The 19410-nt window shown below is 52.8% G+C and overlaps 2 pseudogenes; both read left to right on the top strand.

Annotated features, from left to right (window-relative positions):
* The first annotated feature begins 3590 nt into the window (after positions 1 to 3590).
* On the top strand, positions 3591 to 5447 carry LOC132319396 (feather keratin Cos2-3-like; annotated as a pseudogene).
* Positions 5448 to 19028: 13581 nt separating this feature from the next.
* The window catches only part of LOC132319395 (feather keratin Cos1-1/Cos1-3/Cos2-1-like), a 34113-nt pseudogene continuing 33731 nt past the window's right edge, over positions 19029 to 19410 (top strand).

Below are 19410 nucleotides of genomic sequence, written 5' to 3'. Positions count from 1 at the left end.
GAGCAGCGCAGCCAGCCCCGCCAGCCCTGCGCCCTGGCACTGCTGCATCCCACTGCTCCGCCGCCCCGGCCTCACTGCCCCCCCACCAGCGTCTGCTCCCTGTTCTGGCCGCGGTGCCTCTGCTCCGCTGCCTCCTCTCCCCTCTGCTGCTGCCAGCTCCACCCCGAGGCTGAGCCCTGCACTGGCGCCACTCAGGATCTCACCCGGGCTGAGAGGCTCTGCACGGGCAGAAGATTGTCTCCTGGCAAGTGGACTCTCCCCATCCTCCAGCAAGAATAAGCCTGCACAGCACCAGCTGCAGCCGGGATAGCTGCAGGGCCTCCACCCAGGAGATGGACCAGCTTCCCTGAGCTCTCTCTGAGCTCAGGGCCTAGAAACAGCAGCCACTGATTTCCTGTGGATGGGAGGGAGGAGGCTGAGAGCCTCCCTTCAGCTGCCTCTCTGCAGTCTGAGCACAATGCCTAAAAGTTGTGTTGAGGCAGAGGGGGTGTGAGGACAAATGTGCCCATGGGCGTGCAGGGGTCAGGGAGGGCAGGGGTGGTGGGGAATCACAGGGTGAGAATGCAGGTCAGAAGGGACCTCCACAAGTCATCTAGCTCAAGCCCCTGCTCAGAACAGATCCCACTAGATTAGGCCGCTCCAGGATGGAGGTTGCACAAACTCCCAGGGAAATCCATTCCAGTTCTCACTCTTTCTTTTAGCCTGTTGCTTAACTAGAACTCCCCACATTCCAGCAGCTGTTCATTGCCTCTACTCCTGTCGCAGAGCACTTCCACAGTCTAGTCCACCTTCTCTGTTTCCTTTGAACAAGTAGTTCCTGGACCTGCTGGGAACAATTTGGCTGACAGAGATCAGCATAGGCATATTCCCTGCGGTTGGGTGTCACCCCCAAACTTGCAGGACGTGCTGTCCTTCCCATTACTCGCGGCCTTCATGAAAACATTAAAGAGTATTGGTCCTACTGCTGAACCCTGAGAGACCCCACTATTGTCTGCCAGCTGGGCTTTGCACCACTGGTCACAACTCTTTGAGCCTGGTAGTCCAGCCAATTTTCCACTCACCTTATCATCGTCTTACGGAACCCATTTGTCACCGGTTTGGTCAGAAAGGAAGTATGAGAGAGGATGCCAGTCCAGGTGTGGCCCACCAGTGCTGAATAAAGGGGAGCAATCACCCCTCTTGACCTCTTGGCAACACTTTGTCTAAGGCAGCCCAGGATACCATTGGACCTCTTTTACGCAAGGGCACATCGCTGGCTTATGGCCAACTTGGTGTCTACCAGAACCCCTAGGCTTTTTTCTCCAAAGCTGCTTTCTAGCCGGGTGACCCCAAGCTGCCCTGGTGCATGGACTTGTTCTTCCCCAGGGGCAGGAATTTGCACTTCCCCTCGTCGAACTTCATGAGGTTCCTAGAAGCCCATTTCTCCAGCTTGGCGGGGTCCCTCTGGATGCTGGCCTGACCCTCCCGTGTATCAGCCACTCCTCCCAGTTTGCTGTCGTCCACAAACCTGCTGAGGGTATACTCTGTCCCATCATCCAGAACACTAATGAAGATGTTGAACAGGAGCCAGTATTGATCTATGGAGTGCACCATTAGTCACTGGCTTCCAACTAGGCTTTACACCACTGATCACCACCCTCTGGGCCTGGCCATTCAGACAGTTTTCAATCCACCTCACCGTCTGCTCATCCAGCCCTTACATCAACAGCTTCTCTATGAGAAACCTATGAGCGACAGCGTCAAAGGCCTTACCGAAGTTGAGCTAGACAAGATCTACTGCTCTCCCCTCATCTCCCAAGCCAGTCACTTCATCATCAAAGTTTATCGAGTTGATCAGGCCTGACTTCCCCTTGGTGAAGCCATACTGACTACTCCTGTTGCCTTTCTCATCCTTAACATGCCTGGATTAGGCAGGCTTTCCAGGATTAGCTGCTCCACCACCCTCCCAAGGTGAGGCTGAAAAGCTTGTACTTTCCTGGGCTCTCTTTCTTGCCCTGCTCAGGCACCTCTCCCAGTCACCATGATCAGTTGAAGATAATCATGAGTGACCTGGCAATGACAGGAGCCAGCTCCCTCAGCCCTTGTGGGTGCATCCCATCAGGGCCCATGCACTTACAGATGTGCGGTTTGCTTAAGTATTCCCTGACCTGGACTCCTTCCACCAAAGGTAGGTCTCCCTTGTTCCAGACTTTCCCCCTGGTCTGCAGTTGGGATTCCTGAAGGCCAGTCTTGCTAGTAAGGATGGAGGCAAAGAAGGCCTTCAGCACCTCAGCTTCTTCCATATCCTGTGTCACCAGGGCCTCCATCTCATTCAGCAGTGGTCCTACACTTTCCGTATTCTTCCTTTTGTCACCTGTGTCCTTACAGAAGCCCTTCTTACTGCCTTTGACACCCCTCACTGGACTTACTTCCAGCTGGATTTTATCTTTCCTAACCTCTTTGGACATTGCCTCTGTATTCCTCCCAGGTTACTTGTCCTTGTTTCCACCTTCTGTATGCTTCCTTTTTGTGTTTGAGTTTGACCAGGAGCTCCTTGTTTATTCATGTAGGCCTCCTGGCATGCTTTCTGGACTTCCTCCTCGTTGGCATGGGCTGCTCTTGAGCTTGGAGGAGGTGATCTTTGGCTATTAACCAGCTTTCCCGGGCCTCTGTTCCCTCTAGGGCCTTATCCCAGGGCACTCTTCCAAGCAGATCTTTGAAGAAGCCAAAGTGTGCTCTCCTGAATTCCAGGGTTGTGAGCTTGATATTCACCTTCCTCGCTGCCCTCAGGATCCTGAACTCCACCATCTCATGGTCATTGCAGACAAGGCTGCTCTTGCTCTTCACACCCGCAATGAGCTCTTCCTTCTTGGTGAGTATGAGGTCCAGCAGAGCACCTGTCCTCATGGGCTCCATGTTCCTTTTATTCAGTACGTATTCGGTCCAAGGTCTCAGCCTCTGCCTGACACAGCACCATGTACCCATGAGTACATTTGGCATTGGCTTGCACACAAGGCGGGTGTGTGTCCCACCCTAGACACCACTGACACTGCATTGGAAACAGATCCACTCAGGGATGGCCAGCACATGGTCGGCAGGATTCCTCAGCCTTTCTCTCTGCCTATCCTTTTGAACTCCGTAACACTGGGGAGAGCAGCTCTGTCCTGGCCTGGAGAGGTAGGAAGGGGCACTTCCAGCCATGCTGAGGCACTCCCAATGTTGTAACACTGCATTAAACTAAGGATCCCAACTGGTGTGAAACCATCCTTGTTGTGGCCTGAAGTCAGCAGTAAAACAGTGTGAGCTTTTCATCGGCGGGAAAAGGAAGGCTGAAGATACACAAGGTTGCATTTCAGTGCCTGTGCTGTGGGCAGTTCTCTGCCAGGTTTGTTCTGTTGTTGTTCAACTGCACTCAGGCTCCGTCTGGCCCTGGCTGCTGTGTGGAGCTCATGGACAGAGCAGTGGAGAGTGCTCCTGCCGTGACCTGCGCATGCCCTCGTGATGAGGGACACGCAAACACACACATGGAAGCATGCAAAACTTTACACCCAAAAACACTTGCAGAAATCCAGCATGCAGACAAGTGCAGACAAGAGGACACACGCAGAAACATGACCGACTTTGCACTCAACTGGGGATATCCTGGGGACAGCTCTGGCAGGGATTCTGAGGAGCATTCAGGGGAAGGACAAGGCCCTGTATGTGCTAATGGTGGTGTTTGGGTACCCAGGGAGACTGCACAGAGGGGAGGTGTACTGGGAGCTTTGAAGAAAACATTGTATTCAAGGAGTCAGTGATCTTGCGCAAGACATATCTGCTCTATTGGGCCTTGCACTAAAGGCTTGAGAGGCCTGTACATAAGCATGAGTAGCTGCTGCAAGGGAATCTGCTGGAGTGCCCTGTGTCAGCCTGTGCTGCATGTTGGTGGGTGTTATGGCAGAAATAACCTTTGAGTGTTCGAGAAGACGTACTTTTCTTTTTTTGTGTAACACAAAATAAAAGGCACCATGGCATGGGAGGGAAGCAGAAGCTCTCCCTGGACAGGATCTGCACAGTGTGTCTTGGGAAAATTTACCTGGGTCCATCTGATGCTGCACAAGCACAGGTTTCCCAGCATCTGAGGGGATGTAAGGTTTACTCACTAACTATATTCGTCTTTTTATTCTATCTTACAAAAACAGACGTTTTATTATGTCGTTTGCTGTCAGGTCTTTCTTTCTGAGATCTGAAAAGGATCCTGCACCACATCTTGCCCCATGCTGCCTCCCTGGTGTAGAACAGGAGCAGGCAAAACCAGCCAGCAGAATTTTCCTGGAAGCAGATTTAGGTGGGATACGGTCAAACCCAGGAGCCAGGCCGCTTCTTGGCAACAGGGTGATAAAGAGCCCCAAAGGAGTCACCCAGGCTGACATCATTTGCCTTTACAGGACTCCTCCAGCATGTGAGATGAGTCCTCTGCCCACGCTGACATGTTTTGCTCCAGAAATGCTTGGGCCTCTCATCCTGTCACAGAAAGGCTGCCTTCAGCGGGGAATGTGCCTGACATAAAGCAGGAAACGAGAAGACAGCAATTCAGGAAGCCAAAACACAGCCCATAGCATTAGCTGGGATGTTTTGCATTCAAGGTGAGCTTGTCAGAAAATAATCACCTCCACAAGGAATGCCTCTGGCAGCCTGGGGCAGTAAAGGGCCATGATAAAAGCCAGCCCAGCTCCTTGCTCTCTCATCCACTTCTCTTGCCTCCTTCTCCTTGGGAGTCAGGTGAGTCTGAAGCCCCTTCTCCTTCTGTGCTGTCTCTAAAAGGAGGTCTCACTCCAGTGGACCTCTCAGCTGATTCCAGGTTTGTTCTATGCCAGATCTTGGGGCTGCTTGTCATGGGAGAGGGAAGTGGGGAGAAGGTTAGACATGGAGGGAAGCTGGGACTGTACTGAGGTGGCTTCTGGACTCAGGGGCTAGGCAGTAGCTGCATAGGAGCTAGTAGACCTTTTGGGGCCCTGGTATGACAAGGCCAAGAAGCCCTCATACGTCTCTGCACAGCCTCCACCTCCCGGCCTGCACATTCTTTGGTTCCCTCATGGTGTGGTGACAGGCTGCTCCTCACGCATGCCCATGTTTTCCTCCCTCCCTGCCCTCTCTCCCAGGTGCACCTCAGGCCCCAAGACATGTCCTGCTACGACCAGTGCCGGCCCTGCCAGCCCTGCGGCCCAACCCCACTGGCCAACAGCTGCAATGAGCCCTGTGTCAGGCAGTGCCAGAACTCCACCGTCGTCATCCAGCCCTCTCCCGTGGTGGTGACCCTGCCTGGTCCCATCCTCAGCTCCTTCCCGCAGAACACTGTTGTGGGATCCTCTACCTCCGCTGCTGTTGGCAGCATCCTCAGCTGTGACGGAGTGCCCATCACCTCTGGCTGCTGTGACCTCTCCTGCATCACTAGCCGCTACTGCGGCAGGAGGTGCCCCCCCTGCTAAAGATAAGGACCCCCAGGAACTCAGAAAATGCTGCTTGACACAGGATCAAACTCTGTGCCATTGTTTTAGGAGCAGCTGACCATCTCTGGCTTGTCCTGCAAGGGCAGACTGGAAGGGGCAGCCTGGGCCTTCTGAAAACATGGCCAATGTCTAACTTTCCTGTCTTCCAATCACCCTTTTTCTCTCTTTTCTTTGTATTCTTGTGCTCCCCTCAGAGCTTGCTGTGAGGACCCCAGAAACCAGCCTGGAGTCACCTGCTAGCCTGTCTGCTTCTGTGAGGCAGGTCGATAGATGCCCTGTGGCAACTCTGCCACAGAAAAAGGGGAACAGAGTCTTGACTGCTCCTGCTCCTCACTCAGGGCCTCCACTTGGGCTGACCTCATTTCCCTCTTTCGACGCATTAAAAAGTTTTTGCAACCCTGCCTGTGTCCCTTAGGTGGTCTTTCCATCTGCACACTGACTGCTGAGGGAGAAAGACCTTGCTTTGGAGGGGCATTAGTTGGGGGCACAGGAGGACCCTTCATCACTCCTAGAGGCATTGGAGGGCGGGACAAACTGCAGCAAGTCCTCTTTCAGGGATTGCCTCTTGAGGCTGAGGAAGACATCCCTAGTTACTCTACTGCCCATGGCCATCAGTCCTTGCCTTGCTGCGTCTCTGCTCAGAAATAGCCCCCTGGCCCCAGAGCACATCATATGAACAGGAATCCTGACAACTGCTGTCTTCCAGAGAGGAACTGTGAGCATGTGGGAGGCCCCAGGGAGGTCAGCAGTCCCACAAGCCCTTGGGGAAGAGTGGTGCTCTTGCTTTGGCTGGATCTGTGCTGGGCAAGGAGGCTCAGAAAACTATGTTGCCAAAGGATGGCTGGATTTGAGAATGGGTGAATAGTTTTGGGGATGCCCCACAGTCCCTACTCCACCTGCCCCTCCCCTCCATCACCCGATTTTGGGGCCATGGTCTGCATGCCTGGGCATGGGCAGCAGGGACAGCTTCCCCATGCAGCCCTACCACCCTTCAGCACAGCATCTGGCATTGCCACCTGTTGATGACATGTGTAAGGCTGAGGTGTTCACAAATTAGTATTGGTATCAGCTACAGCAGGCCACACGCTGGAGTCCCCTGTCCCTTTGAACGCAACACCCCCTTGGGTGAAGGCATCCCTGGGACTGTGACTGGTGCCCAAACACACAACCCTGCTCTGTGCTGCCTTGTCTTCCCCAGGCACAGCTTTGCTGAGGCCCAGGACCTCTACAGCCCCACAAGTGCCACAACCCAACTCTGGTCCAGAAGAGTGCTGTGTGAAAGGAGATACCCCCAGCTCTGTGGAGACATTGCAGTGACACTGCACTCAGCAGGATCCATGAGCTGTCCCTGAATGGCACAGGGCATGCACCAGCCCAACCAGAGTGCACACGTTGGGGTGCCTTCCCCCAGGCACCAAGCTCCTTCAGAGCCCTGAGGCTGAAGAGGCCTTTGTGCTCCACACAGCACCATTGCTTCCCACAGACACGCCAGGGCCTTCCCACATCTGCAGACTCTGGGACCCTGTGGTGTGGGGGTTTTCCCTCACACTGACCCAACATGCGGTCAGCACTACAGGACCAGCATGGAGGACAGGGTCATTCCTGCATGGGGCGAGGATGGGGGTGCACTGCTCCCCAGGCCAGGTTCTGTGGGCGTCGATGCTGAGTCAGGTGGTAACACAGCAGCAATGAGCATTAGGACCAAGCCCACCTAGACCCAGTGCAACCATGGGTCCCAGCTCTGGCTTGCCGCCTGGCTCAGCGTCTCTATGAGAGCTCAGGCCTAGTGTAGGCCTGCCCCAGCTCTGCCCTATCTGTGCCTGTGTCTGGCCTGGGCTACTGTTGTCTTCCTGGCCTGGCCAGGCTCCTAGATAGTCCTGGTAGTCACTGGGTGGAGCCTTCACCTCATCCTCTCTTGAGTCCGGCCTTGGTCTGCACCACAGCCCCAGCTGTGACCCTGGCACTGACACCTCCCACACATCTGTTGCCTAGATTATGGCAATAATCAATAGATGCTTCTGGGGTGGAATTGTCTGCTCTCTAAGATAGAAGTCTGAGATGGACCAGCTCTCTTGTTTTTTCTAACCACAGCCTTACACCAGGGAAACATTTCTAGGCACTTACCCGGGCAACTAGGCTCCCTAGGGCCTATGTTTCCCCAAGACCGGTGAGCGTGGTGGTGAATACGCATCCACATCACCAGCCTGGAGAGCAACAGCTTGCAAGTTTCTTGGCACATCAGAAACACACAGAGTTTTTTGACTCCTGTGGATACCCTCCAAACAGTGCTCTCTTTCCTGAAGGCATCATGGCCCATTTAAAACACAATGCTATGGTTCTTGCTTTCCAGAGGAAGCAACTGCAGTATCCCCCCTCCATGGCCTGAGGATACCATGGTGTCTTTGTCATACATCACCATAACAAGGGATTAACTTTTGAACAGGTTTCAAAACTGTAGTCTAACAATCCAGTACAAAATGATCAGATGCAGATGCATTTTGTGAAATATGAAGATGGAGTTTTCCCCATGACCACAGCTACTCAAAATACATTTCAAAAGACCCAGACAGGCATCTCTTGCAGTAATTTTCATAAACGTATTCTGTAAATAAAGCTTACAGCTCAACTGTAAGGCTGAGTGTGTGCTCTTTAAGCTCAGTCCACCCCAACCCAACCAAACATGTTTTTTAAATGGACACTACACACAGTAAAGTTTAAAGACTGTATGAGTATAAATCCCCATGGCAGAGGGGGTTGGACTGGATGATCTTTTAAAGGTCCCTTCCAACCTAAACCATCCTATGATTCCATGATTCTATGAATATTTTCATTTCAACAGTAAACTTCACAGGAGTTTCATGGATCTTCCTCTTCCTAGCTGCTGTCTGTGCTGTCTCAGCCCTCCTCAGGCACTTCGAGCTGTTTCCAGAGACCCCGGTTGTTGTATGACCTGTGACAGAAGACAGGACATTCATCACAGACGTGGCTTTCAGAAAAACATTCCAGCCTTCAGGTCTTGTCAGGTGGGCCACAAGTCTGAAGGACACATTGGACTAAATCAAGAAAGCTGGACCCCTTTATGCCATCTCCTTTGTACACAAAACTTCCTTGGTTTTCCCAGCAAGAAATATGCTTGGGCTGCTCTAGTTTACCTAGGAGCATTTGTGCATTCTCCCAGTACCATGGATGCACATTATCCGGAGCTTTCTGATCAACAGAGTCCTCAGGAGTCTGCAGCGGCTTTTCCACCTCTGTCTTGTTTTCTGCTGGAAAAGAGGAGTTATTTTCCCCCGTTCCTGATCATGCTGCTTCTTGTGTACCAAGAATTTCTGAAGAGCAGCCGTACACCCCTTAGCTTTCTTGTAGGCCATCAAACCTGCTTTGTGGAGAATGTCCCTCATTTCAGCATCCAAAGAGTGGACCATATCAGCCCTCATGACTGCCCTGGGTAATGGCAGCACCTGTAGCAGCTTGAACTAATTTGTAGGCACCAGATACATCTTTTCCACATAGTCCATCCCTTCTTTAGCAAAAGCCCCATGCTGAGCAGAGGATCATGCTGCCATCCAGAGGGACCTCAAGAGGCTGCAGAAATGAGCTGACAGGACCCTCCTGCAACTCAACAAGGGGAAGGGCAAAGTCCTACTCCTGGGGATGAACAACCCCATGCATCAGTACATGGTGGGGACCGCCCAGCTGTAAAGCAGCTTTGCAGGAAATGACCTGGGTTGTCCTGCTGGACACCAAGTTGACAATGAGCCAGCAATGTGCCCTTGCCTCAAAGAAAGCCAACAGTGTTCTGGGCTGCACTGGGAGGAGTGCTGCCAGAAGGTTGAGGAAGATGATCGTTCCCCTCAACTCAGCACTGGTGAGGCCACTCCTGGAGTACTGGTTCCAGATCTAGACTCCCCAGTTCAAGGGAGCTATGAAAGTACTGGAGAGAATCCAATGAAGGGGCACTAAGATGATGAATGAACTGAAGCATCTCTCCTATGAGGAAAGGCTGAGAGATCTGGGACTCTTCAGCACAGAGAAGGGAGGGGGCGGGGCGAGGGTGGTGGGAGGAATCTTATCAGCATATATAAATACCTCAAGGGAGGGTGTGGTGGGTTGACTCTGGCTGGATGCCAAGTGCCCACCAAAGCTGCTCTATCACTCCCCCTCCTCAGCTGGACCCAGGAGAGAAAATATAATGAAAGGCTTGTGGGTCGAGATAAGTGACAGGGAGAGATCACTCACCAATTACCATCACGGGCAAACCAGACTCGACTTGGGGAAATCAGTTAAAATTTATTACCAATCATATCAGAGTAGGCTAATGAGAAATAAACCAAATCTTAAAACACCTTCCCCTCACCCCTCCCTTCCTCCGGGGCTCAACTTCACTCCCCATTTTCACTACTTCCTCCCCTCTAGTGGCACAGGGGTACAGGGAATGGGGGGTGCGGTCCGTGCATCACACGTTGTTTCTGCCGCTCCTTCCTCCTCATGCTCTTCCCCTGCTCCAGGGGTGGGGTCTCTCCCACTGGAGACAGTTCTCCACAAACTTCTCCAACATGAGTCCTTCCCATGGGCTGCAGTTCTTCATGAAATGCTCCAGCATGGGTCCTTTCCACGGAGTGCAGTCCTTCAGGAACAGAATGCTCCAGCATGGGTCCCCCATGGGGTCACAAGTCCTACCAGAAAACCTGCTCCAGTGTGGGCTCCAGTCCATGGGGTCACAGGTGCTACCAGGAGCCTGCTCCAGTGCGGGATCTCCACAGGATCACAGCCTCCTTTGGGACCATCCACCTGCTCTGGCGTGGGGTCCTCCATGGGCTGCAGGTGGATATCTGCTCCACCGTTATCCTGCATGGGCTGCAGGGGGATAGCCTGCCTCACCATGGTCTTCACCATGGGCTGCAGGGGAATCTCTGCTTGAGTGCCTGGAGCACCTTCTCCCCCTCTTTCTTCACTGACCTTGGTGGCTGCATAATTGTTTCGCTCACATATTCTCACTCCTCTCCTCCGGCTGTTTCTGTTCCCCTTTCTTAAATACCCCAGAGGCGTTACCACTGTTGCTGATTGGCTCAGCCTTGGCCAGTGGTGGGTCCATCTTGGAGCTGTCCGACATTGGCTCTATCGGACACAGGCTGAAACACAGCAGGCTCTGTCTGAAACATCAGGAAACACTTGTTTACTGGCTAGGGTGACCGCGCACTGACACGCTTTGCCCAGAGAGGTTGTGGCTTCTCCCTCCTTGGAGAGGTCCAAAAGGCATATGGACAGCTTTAGGAGGAAGAGAATTGAAACCCAGCAGTGCAGCCCACCTGACTGGGAAGCTGGCCACAATTGAACACTGGAGCAGGTTGGGAGGGATGGAGGGACACCTTCACACAGGGAAGCCCTTGCAGAGGGATCTGGACAGGCTGGATGGATGGGCCCAGGCCAATTGGATGAATTTCAACAAGGCCAAGTGCCGCGTTCTGCACTTTGGCCACAAGAACCCCAGGCAACACTACAGGTGGCCAAGAAGGCCAACGGCATCCTGGCCTGTATCAGAAATAGTGTGGCCAGCAGGAGTAGGGAGGTGATCATTCCTCTGGTGAGGCCGCACCTCGAATCCTGTGTTCAGTTTTGGGCCCCTCACTACAAGAAAGATATAGAGGTGCTGGAGCGCGTCCAGAGAAGGGCAACGAAGCTGGTGAGGGGTCTGGAGCACAAGTCTTATGAGGAGCAGCAGAGGGAACTGGGGTTGTTTAGCCTGGAGAAGAGGAGGCTGAGGGGAGACCTCATCGCTTTCTACAACTACCTGAAAGGGGGTTGCAGAGAGGTGGGTGTTGACCTCTTCTCCCAAGTGATGAGTGACAGGACAAGAGGAAATGGCCTCAAGTTGCGCCAGGGGAGATTCAGACTCGATATTAGGAAAAATTTCTTTACTGAGGGAGTGGTAACACACTGGAATAGACTGCCCTGGGTGGTGGTGAAGTCACCCTCCCTGGAGGTATTCAAGGAACATGTGGATGTGGCATTGTGGGACGTGTCTTGATGGGCATGGTGGTGTGGGGTGTGGTTTTTTGTTTTGGTTTGGGACTTTTTTTTTCTTTCTTTTTGTAATGGTTGGACTTGATGATCTTAGAGGTCTTTTCCAACCTTAGTTATTCTGTGATTCTGTGATTCTGTGACCAGCCAAGGATTGCAGGGCTGGGAGCGGCTGGGCCCCTTCCTGTCAATGCAGCCACAGGCAACCCCACCAATTTGCCTCAGGCCAACATCCCTTGCTTGCACTGCACCCATCCGGCACTTGAGCTGAGGCTTCTGCTGCCACTGACGCATTCCTGCCCCAGAAATCCTGGGGTCTCTCAATCCCAGCACTCAGAAGAAGCCTCCATGAGGGAATGGGTATGGCATTAGCCAGGAAATGAAAAGGTAGCGTCGAGGAAAACAGCCACCCATATCATGTCATTAGCTGGGATGTTTTCTGTTCATCATGAGCACCGTAGAAAATTGTCACTTCAGTCGAAGCTGCCTCTGGTCCAGGAGTAGGTCAGGGCCACCAAAAAAGCCAGCTCAATGCCTCACTCTCTCGTCCACATCTCTCGTCTCCTTCTCCTTGGAAACCACGTGAGTCTGAAGCTCTTTCCCCATGTCCTATTCTGGTCATTCAGATGTGTGGTCTTCCATCCTATGCTAGGTCATGGTGCTGCTTGTCATGAGCGGTTGAAGGCAGGTGAGGGTCTGACTCAGAGAGTGAGTTGGCTGAGCGAGCTCTTAATTGAAGAAATAGCCAGCAGCCTCATTGGGCCTGGTGACACTTTGCAGTAGCATGTCTGAATGAGGGCAAGAAACCCTTTTGCCTCACTGCCCAGTTTCTACCTCCTAGCTGAGCAGGTGCCTTTGAAACCCTCGTGGTGGGGTGATGGACTCATGGGAGATTGCTCCTCACATGTCCCTGTGCTCGGCTTCTCCTTTGCCCTCTCTCCCAAGTGCATGTCCAGCCTCAAGGCATGTCCTGCAATGACCAGTGCCTGCCATGCCAGACCTGCAGTCTGACCCCACTGGCCAACAGCTGCAATGAGCCCTGTGTCAGGCAGTGCCAGAACTCCACTCTTGTCATTGAGCCCCCTCCCGTGGTGGTGGCACTGTCTGGCCCCATCCTCAGCTCCTTCCCACGGAACACCATTGTGGGATCCTCCACCTCTGCTGCTGTTGGCAGCATCCTCAGCTGTGACAGGGTGCCCATCTCCTCTGGGTGCTGTGAGCTCTCCTGCATTACCAGCTGCTACTGCGGCAGCAGATGTCCCCCCTGCTAAAGCCACTGGTGACAGACAAGACCAGGATCCCCAGGAATCCAGACCTAGATTCTGGACTGAGGACAGAGCTCCTAGCCATCGATTTCAGCAGGCTGAGCATCCAGTGCTGCCCTTCCAAAAGAGGTGCAGCTGGGGCTCTCTGAAAACGGCCAAAGTTTAACTTCCTTGCCTCCACTCCCTCCCATCTCTTCCCTGTCTTCTGTTCTTCTGGCTCACTAGACCCTCAAAGACAACCTGGGGTATCTACTGATCCCTATCCCTCCATGGGACAGCCAGATGGATGCCCTGTGGGATCTCCACCATGGGCAATGGGCACAGACTTTGGGCAGCTGCCAGCGATCTCCCACCACCAGCAGCCTCCTCTAGGAGTGAACTCATTTCTCTCTTCAGAGTCATTAAAGTTTTCCACTTCCCAGCCTCTGCCTCCGTATACCCCTTTTATTGGTGGACATTGTCTTGTATTGCCAAGGAAGAAAGGCAGCACCTTGGCTGGCGGAGAGTGAGGTGGGGGAACAAGCAAACCTTTCACCATTCCCAGAGGAAGGGGAGGGTGGGACATAGGGCAGTGGGTCCCTTCCAGTCACCGTCTCTTGGAGCTGAGGAAAACATACTCAGCACCTCCACAGCCAGTGGGGATCAGGCCCTGTATTCCGGCATCTCTGCTCAGATACGCCCCCTTGGCCTCAGAGCACATCCTGCAGATGGGGAGCCCAACCACTGCTATCCCTCAGTGAGGAGCCCGGTGCTGCTGCTGGAGGCTCTGAGAGGTCAGCGGCTCACAAGCCTGTGAAGAAGGGAATTCCTTCTGCTTTGCATAGCCCTGTGCTGGGAAAAGAAGCTCAGTCAGAAGGTGGCCCCAAAGGATGCAGGAGTGGGGATAGAGTGAGAAAAAGCATTTACAACAGCCCAAGACCTTCTCCTCCTCATCTTCCCAACTGTTCCCAGCATGAAGGGGCATGGCCTGCACCCGAGGGCAAGCATAGCAGAGGCAGGTCCCCGATATACCATCTACCCCCCAACACAGTTCCCTGCACAGCACAGCAGTTACACACATGTGCAGAGCTAAGGTAACTCCCTGGTTGATGTTGAAATCAGCTTGGCCAGGCCACACATGAGGGCATCCAGTGGCCAAGCCCATGAGTTCTGTGAAAATAGTCACTTCAAATGTCTCAGCATTCCTCAACAGGCCAGAGTTGAGCCTCAAGGAGGAGATGGTTTTAGCCCAGGTCCCAGATGCCATCGCCAGCTCGGCGTGGTCCTCTAAAATGTCACAAACTGGAGAGTTCCCTTTGAGAGGTGCCCCACTCAGAGGGAGATGCTGGTTACAGCCCGCTGCAGTCCAGGAGAGCTCAAAGGGAGTACTCCAGGGCTGTTAGGGAATGATGGATCATCCCATTCTTCTTGCTCGCATTAACCGTCTCGGTCAGGTAACAGGAGGGCCTGGTACAGTCAGTGCCATTCCCTACCCTCATGATGTAAGAGTTCTTGGAATGGTCAAGGGATGCTTAATCGCCCAACTCATTACACAAAGGTCTGTGCCTAGCTGGAGTTTCTGAGGTCATAGAGTGGCCCAAGAGAGAGGGGAAAGGAATGCAGCACCACAAAGAGAGAGGCCTGCAGGACTATCTGATGAAGCAATATGCAGCAGGGAAATCCAGAAAGCAAAGAGCAGCAGCAAGGAACCATTGCACAAACAGCCCCAATCACGTGCATTGCCCATCACCTCACCAGAGCCATTAGGCAGAGTAACCACGTAACCCACAGTGAAAACAAGGGGACCTGAGAGTCTTTCACCACCTTCTCCTCCCTCTCAGGCCACTGACACTGACCCCTCCGGGAGGAGGATCTTGGCCTGCAGCACTCTGGGTGTACAGGGGAAGCAGAACTGCCAGGGGAGAGCTGAGGGCCCCATCCCCAATCTCAGCCTTGCACAGACAGATGCCCTCCCTCCCCTGGGTGTTTGCACAGCCAGGGAAGCTCCCTGCACCAGGCTGTCATGCACAGCACAGAGGTACAAGGCACTGTCAGAGACCTCGACTTCCTCCACCTCCACAAGGACAAGGACAAGCTACTCCTACTGTATGAGAAAGGTTGGGGGGGTCATCAGGGAACAGGATGAGGGATCACTGGGTCACCCCCTACTCCCAGGGAGCACATGGGGCACCCATTGGACTGCTGCACTGGGAGAGGTGGGGAAAGGGCAGCTCTGCACCCCCGAGCTGAAAGAGTGTGTGAAGGGGCAAGAAATTTGCAGGTGGGGACCCCTATTCCCACTCCCTTTCTGCATTAAGACCAGTGTGATTCCATGCACCACTCATGGCAGACATAACAAACTGTTCATTATCGTTAAGTTAATCTGACCTGAGCAGGCACAGACCTACAGCTGCAGGAGGCTGTATTTCCCTGTGGTGTTCAGCAACGTGGTGAAGACGGACGCTCCACCTGGGGCCGGCTACTGCCTGATATGAGATATGCTGTGGGGCTTGGCCTTTCTTCTACTGGTACCAGAACAAGCCATAAAATTAGAGCTCTCATAGGCACAGGTGGTCTCGAAGGTGTCTCTCTCCTCTACTGTGACTTGTCCTTCTTGGTGGGTGATGGCGGTCTGCCCCATGGTGCCTGGAAGAAAGCAAGGGTCAGCAACTATTCAGGGAAAGGCTCCAAGATGCAAAACAAGAGGGAATGCAAAGTGTCAGAGGAGAAGGCTCCCTCTGCCTTTCTCTGCAGCCAGAGCCCCATGGATGGGAACAGCAAGGTGGTGGGTGTCTTTGGGCAGGAGGTCTGAGACCTCAGCTCAGTATGGATCTCACAGCACAATTGTGCCAATTACCTCCCACAAGGTTAACACCAGAGGAGAGCTATGCTTTCACCCAGGTCTTCCATCTCCACTCTCGTGCTGCCCAGTCTCTCAGGGGAACAGCCTGTAGTGCCTGGCCCTCCTGTGACTGGTCCAGGACACCTCCTGCAGGGTGAGGGACCGTGGGAACGCCTGTGACATGTTTCACCCTGCGCCCCATTCCCTGTCATCTAGCATGACTCCAAGGCCATGGAAGGGAGGGAAGAGGAAGCCCTGGCAGTGCAGAAATGCACTGGAGGAATGGAAAGCCAGGGCATGTTGCATGACATGTGCCAGCCAGACGAGGGACTGGGACACCCTAAGAATGTGCGTGTGATGAGAGAGCTTTCATGTCCCTGCATCAACTTTCAAAAGCCCTGTGTATTCAGGTTGCCAGGTCAGAAAATGTGTCCTGCCGAGATAGAAAAGAGCTTCTGCAATGATTTGTCTGTGGAACACTGGGCCCAGACTGACCAGCGAAGAGAAGCAGAGAGAGGTGGATGGTTGGCAAGAGAAAAGGGAGGCAAGGGGTCTAAGACGATGAGGAGAGGAGGTGTTTCTTCTCAGTCTCATTTTCTCCTTCCCATCAGTAACAGCACCTTGAGAAAACAGATGCAAAACGACCCCTGTGATCTGATGTTTCCCAACATTTGTCCATAATTCAAGGCAGCTGCCTGCAGAGATCTGTTGAGTGGGTGAGGATCTCATGGGGAGAAGAGGAATCGTGCTTCCAGACAAAGCCAATCCTTACCCAGTGGCTGCCTCCGGAAAACAGCAATGACGAGAAACCCAAGGTGCATGCTGAGACCGATCCTCCTGCATGTGTGAGAGAGACTCAAAAAACCCACGCGTCCCCACCAAGAGCCCTGAGAGAGCAGAGCTGCTGGAAATGACTCTGCAAGGGGAACAAAGACTGAAATGGGGAGGACAAAATGCTCGATCCTAGCACACCTGAAACACCCGTGATGTGGTCCTCCCTCCTCCAGCAGTGACACATACTGCTCCTGCAGCTACAGCTTCTGCTTTTCCAAGGTGAAGGGTACAAGGGGAATAGGCCTGCACCTGGGGACCAACGCCTCTGACACATCCTCCTGTGCAACATCTTGGGAGTCTCTCTTTCCTTGATGCCTGTGCCTCCTCTCTCACCAACATCCATCCTATGGTGGAGTTGGCCTGGCCTAGCTCCTGCGCAGTGTCTAGTCCCAAACTCCTGTCAGCACGCCCCCAAGCCCTGCAGATGCTAACTGTACCACTCAGCCCCCTCAGGCACTGTGGTCTTTCTTCCCCTAGCCAAAAGAAGCTATCTTACGAATCAACAAATGAAGCTACCTGCCACACTGCCCATCCTATTTTATAAATCAGCTTCCGAAAGGCTCATTGGCAAAAAAACCCAAACAACAAAAAACAACAAAGAGCCTTTCCACTTGACCATACCCCTTCCATTTTCATTTTCCTCACAACCAGTTGGATATGCACTTGTCCTGTCCTTACTTCTACGTTCAACTAACAAACCAACCAAACTATTTTTACTCTTACTGTAGCATAATTTAGGTTGGACAGGCTGGTCAGGGTTGTGTCCAGTCAAGGCTGGAAAACTTCCGAGGCCAGAGCCCACACAACATCTCTGGAAGCTGTATTCCACTACTCGAGAATATTCTGCGTCCAAAAAAGGTGTAAAGTATAAAGAGTTTTTTATATCTAAATAGACTTTCCCAGGTTCAAAATTGTGTCCTTTGCCTCTTCTCCTACCACTGTGCACCTTAAAAAGAGCCTGGATCCATCTTTTCCACATCCCCAGAGCACGTAGTTGTAGACACCCATAAGGTCTCCCTTGAGCCTTCTTTTCCTAAGGCCCCATTCCCTCAGGCTCTCAGTGCATCATGTCCCCAAGCCCCCTGAGTGCCTTGGGGGCTTCTCCTGGACTTGCTCCCACATGTCAGTACCTTTCCTACATACCAAGGAGCCCCAAACTGAACACACCACCCCAGGCATGCTCTCAGGAGTGCCAAATAGAGGAGAAGGAGCATTTTCCTGGTGTAGAATCATAGAATTGTAGAATCGTTTAGTTTGAAAATGACCTTTAAGATCACCAACTCCAACCGTTAACCTAACACTGCCAAGTCCACCACTAAACCATGTCCCAAAGCACCTCACCCACAGGTCTTTTAAATACCTCCAGGGATGGTGACTCCACCACCTCCCTGGGCAGCCCGTTCCGAAGCTTGACAACCCTTTCAGAGAAGAAATTTTTCCTAATACCCAATCTAAACATCCCCTGGCACAACTTGAGGCCATGTCCTCTTGTCCTATCACTTGTCACTTGGGAGAAGAGACCAACACCCACCTTTCAGGTAGTGGTAGAGAGTGATAAAGTCTCCCCTGAGCCTCCTCTTCTCCAGGCTAAACAACCTCAGTATTCGAGGTGCGGCCTCACCAGTGCCAAGTACAAAGGGACAATCACTTCCCTAGTCCTGCTGGCCACACTGTTTCTGCTACAAGCCAGGATGCCACTGGCCTTCTTGGCCACCTGGGCACACTGCTGGCTCGTATTCATCCAGCTGTTGACCAACACCCCCCAGGTCCTTTTCTGCCAGGCAGCTTTCCAGCCACTCTTCCCCAAGCCTGCAGCATTGCATGGGGTTGTTGTGACCCAAGTGTAGGACTCAGCACTTGGCCTTGTTAAACCTCATACAATTGGCCTCAGCCCATCCATCCAGCCTGTCCAGATCCCTCTGGAGAGCCTTTCTAGCTCAATCAGATCAACACTCCCACCCTGCTTGGTGTCGCATGCAAACTTATAGAGGGTGCACTTGATCCCCTCCTCCAGATGAAGACATCTTTGATGAAGACATCTTTGATAAAGACATTAAACAAAACTGGTCTAGCATAAAAGTCTGCAAGCTACACTTTTGCTAAGACATCTCAGAGGGCAGTAGGTCTGCTTTGCCACAAGCGCGCACCGCTGACTCACCTTCAGCCATTGGCCACCAGGCATCCCCTGCCTTCCCAGGTGTCTGACCTATAAACTCTGCCTCCAGCACGGTCCGAGCTACATCAAGAAGCTGAAAGGTGCCTGTCTCCAGAGGAACTGGTTGCTCTTGACTCAGGCCTTTGGAGAAAAATCCTCTTTTGTTGTGCCCTACCTGGATGGTCACTTCTGGTGGGAACTGCAACACAAACTCCTTCCGCACGTGATCTGTAAAGCCAGAAAGGTATTTCAATTTTGTCTGCCTCCATATCCATCTATCTATCACGTCATCAGCTTTCTCACTGGGCTCATTCTCCATCTCACTTTCTATCAGCTACCAAATGCTCTTCCATGTATCTGAACAGTCTGCTATTGCAGGTTCAGCCAATTGCTAGGTGCAAGGCAAGAAAGGTATTTTCCCTCCTTGGGCTAATTTGACCAGGAAATAAATCACAAGAGCAATCATGTCTCCTGCCAACTATGTTGGTCAGTGGATGCTGAGGGAAGCACAGGAGCAAGACAAGCAGGTAGGCTACTTTGGCTGAGTATGCACTTCTGGGTCCCAAGTCCCTGGGCCCGGACTTGGCTGAAAAAGTCACACCCATACATGTCTCAACAGCTTTCCTCACTGGCACACAGGCTGTGGAAGCACAGAAGGCAGCCCAGATGATGTTGCCCTCTGCGTTACAGTCAGCCTTCCTCCATGCCTTCAGGTACCCACATGGAGAAGCCCTGGCGGCCTCTACTGCCCTGGCCTCTAGGACACCACCAATGAGGCAAGCATGCTGCCTGGCCAGTTGGAAGCCCATCCAAGGAATGCCTGGAGAAGGGATCCTTTGCCAGTTC

This window comes from Gavia stellata, chromosome 28 (assembly GCF_030936135.1).
Source record: "Gavia stellata isolate bGavSte3 chromosome 28, bGavSte3.hap2, whole genome shotgun sequence".
NCBI classification, from domain to species: domain Eukaryota; kingdom Metazoa; phylum Chordata; class Aves; order Gaviiformes; family Gaviidae; genus Gavia; species Gavia stellata.
This window is presented reverse-complemented; position numbering and strand designations above follow the sequence as displayed.